Source organism: Vigna radiata, chromosome 8 (genome assembly GCF_000741045.1).
Source record: "Vigna radiata var. radiata cultivar VC1973A chromosome 8, Vradiata_ver6, whole genome shotgun sequence".
Taxonomy (NCBI): Eukaryota; Viridiplantae; Streptophyta; class Magnoliopsida; order Fabales; family Fabaceae; genus Vigna; species Vigna radiata.
Window position 1 is genome coordinate 12,851,365 of NC_028358.1, and position 3,829 is coordinate 12,855,193.

Here is a 3,829-nt window from a genome sequence, read left to right on the forward strand (position 1 = left end):
ACCAAGTTCCCTCTCATGTATATAAGAATTCTTCTTTATGCATTAATGTCAATGTCCCTCACTAAATCACTTAAACTCGATCCCTCGGTAAATAAGCTTGTCCCTAATTACCAGTTCCTACAATTCCTAGCATTCCTGGTAAAAAGATGTGAAGATCAAGAGGTTAAGACGACTAAGACTCATACCCTCATCCCTGAGCAATATAACCCTTAGGAGTAATTCAACAAGAACATGAATTGAAAGGAACCTCTCGACACTCATGCAACTCATAGATCATGCTATTGTATAAACAAGAATAAAAACAGATGAATTACTCTAACAATTAATGAAAGAGCATATGAAATTAAAAATCAATTCAAATACATGAGAGTTCACAAGGTTACATCATTCCCCAACAACAAATAGAAATTAGTTCCCCATAGACATGGGGGAACTCTATGAATAATGGAAGAAAGAAAGAGAATGAAAGACTAAGAATTGGCTAAGAGTGTATTGCTATGTTCTTCTCTGCCAAGGATGCAAAACCTAGATCCCCAGGGTCCTTTAAATAATGTTAGACGCGTCCCAGAGTGCGGCCCGATCCAAAAGAATCAAATCGGAGCTGAGACAGGGCCCGATCCACGTGAAATCACGCTCAAGCGTCGTAGGCAGCTCGCTCAAGCATGAATTGGGGGTCATGTTGGGCTTGGGCGTCAGTTTTGGTTGCCCAAGCTACGAAGCAGTGCCGCTTGGGCGTCGAGGGCCACTGCCTGGATGGAGGACGTCGATTTTCTACACTTCAGCTGCGCTCCTAGTCGCCTGGGTGGCGGGTTTTCCATCCTTCTGGTGCCTTTTTGACCCCTTTTGAGAGCTTTTTCTTCTTGGTCTTTCATCTCTTCTTCCAGTATTACCTCAATCTCTGTCAAAACAAGGGAAATTAGTCATAAAATCATTGAAATCAACCTCAACTCTCTTGCTCACACAATTTATTCAAAAAGGATGAGCCTAAGCAAGTTTCTAAGTGAAAAAGGGTGCTTTTAGTATCAAAATCGCATCACAAATAATGGTGTTTTAAACCATTATCAGTTGGGTTTGAAAAAATTGTATTTTTTTTCCGCGGGTAAGATTTCAACCCGACTCATTTAAACCCGACTCATGCGGGTTGAACCCGTGGTGGGCTGGGTTGGCCCACCAACCCACCTACCTAATTTTATTTTATTAAAATTTAATTTTAATTTTATAAAAAGATATCTATTATTTGTTTTTTTGCTTGAAAAAATTATGTAAGTTTTCTATTTTCAAAATTAATTAAACAACCATGTTCGGTGTAAAATTTGGGCATGAAATTTGTTTAGATTTGAATTATAGAAAGTTTGTAATTATTTTTATTTTAAAAAAATTGTAATTAAGTGAGCCAGTTAGCCAACTAGTTTACCCATCAACCTGGGGTGGGTCGGGCCGGGTTCGAATTTTTTTGGCTCGCTAATAAATGAGCTGGGTTGGGTTGGCTCACTAAGTGACCAACCCGTGCTGGACCGGACCGGGTTACCTGTTTTGACAGCTCTATACAATATTACTCATCGCAAAACAATTTATCATATAACCATTGCAACAAATATTCATTCAACAAAGTACATAAGCAACTAAAAAAATACAAGATAAGTAAAATTCAACAAAGCATAAAAAATAAAGAAAAACAAATCCTGATTCTCATAGCTTCCATCAGTAGACGCCATCACTCATTGTTAGCCTCTGCTATAACAACATCCATCAGTAGATACTGTCATCTGAATCTTCATCATCATAGCATCCATCGGTAAATGTTATCAGTAACATCCATCAGTAGATGTATAGTAACATAGCATCCATCAGTAGATGTTATCATCTAAATCTTCATCATAGCAACACCCATCAGTAGATGTTGTCATCTAAATCCTCCTAGCATCCCTCAGTAGATGTTGTCGTTACTACAAAGCAAAATCAAATCCACACTACACAACAAAATCAATTAAAAAGAAAAATTCAGAAACTAGGTTGCCTCCTAGTAAGCGCTTGTTTAATGTCATTAGTTTGACACCATTAAGCTCAATCTGGATTTTTTAAGTTGGTGTTCTTCTCTTTTTCATCACACCAATATAACTTCAACAACGTCCTAGTCACTATCTTTACTCTCCTTGAATAAGGAGCCAAAATCTCAATAACTCCATTCTCTTTAATATCTTTAATCACCCATAACCTGTTCTTGTATCTCACTGGTTTTCCAGGTTTGAGTTCCTCATCTTCATGCACAGAGTCTTGGTGAACTAGTTTCTCTTCATTCTCTACCTTCTTCATTATCTACCTTCTTCGTCTACTATATCCAGACCTAATTTTTTTTTTTTGATGATCTTATGCTCCTAGTACGAATTTTATCTTGCACACATTAAAGAACACTGCACTAGAGCACCCAATTAGCCCAAAAAAAAAAACAAAGATAAACAGTAAAAATATTTTTTTTTAAAAAAGAGAAAGATAAAGTTTAACCGGTTAAGAATCACACAAATAGAATAGTTAAACCACGAGTCCCTGACAACAACGCCATAAAATTATTAAGATATCGACAAGTGTACCGAATCGTATCAAGTAATAATAATGATAAGAGCAAGTATCGTTTCCCAAGAGACTCATGACACTAAACAATCATGTAATTACTTAACTAATTAGGACTTAAAAGTAAATAGGAATGAAATTTGATCAATTAAGGCTAAACACTAGAATGAATGGATGAAGTTGATAATATGAGATGATAATGTTGTTGGGGTTTAGATTTCACCTAATCACTTTCATCCATAAACGAATTCTTCTTCTTTATTAATGTCAATGTCACTTTCTAAATTACTTAGAACACTATGTCTCGACGAAATAAGCCTATCCTTAATTACTAGACTACAATGTCTTACATCCCTAATAAATAATTCTGCATTACAAATAGAAGCTTAAGACAACCAAGCATTTTATTCCTATGTCTAGGCAATAGTTCCCGTGGGAGAAATTTCCCAGATCTAGATTTCTTAGTATGTGTTCATATCAAAGAAACCACTAATCATGTCGTGAATGAGTTAAACACAACAATGCATAGAGTATAGAGGAAAAACCCTAACAATTAATAAAACAAGCATATATATATCAACACCAATTCAAATACATGAAAGTTTAGAGGTTACATCTTTCCCAATAACAAATGAGATTAGTTCTCCATCATCATGAAGAAACTAAGTGTACAATGGAATGGAATGAAGATAAAACCCTAGAAAGAGAAGATGAAAGCTCTCACATCCCCAAATCTACCTCCCAAGGGGTGAAAAGTGTGTTTCTGTGCTCAAGCCATCAAGAGATACAATTCCTAGGACGCCTAAGTCCTTAAATAGATAAGTAAAATAACAGAAAACAGGTCCAAGCCCAACACGCTGGTGCTCAACGCCCCAACTTAGGTCAATTGGGCGAGCTTGCGAGAGGATGACGCTCAGGGCCCCTCAGAGGGTTTCCATGCATGTTGCGACACTTGAAGTCTGGCGCTCTGCGCCCCTGGAATGGTGCTCAAGGCTACATTTTCTGGGTTCCGCCGCTCAGTGGTACAAACTGGTGCTCAGTGCCAGTGATAACATTCCAGAACTCTTTTTTTGCTATTTTGTTTGTCTCTCTTGAGTTCCAACTCCTCGATACTTTTGTTCTTCCAAATCATACCAATAACCTACAAAATTAAAGAAATTTAGTGATAAAATCATTATGCATAACCTCTATTCACTTATTCATAAAACTAAACTAAAAACATGAGTTCAAACAAGTTTCTAAGTTAAAAAGGGTGCATTTA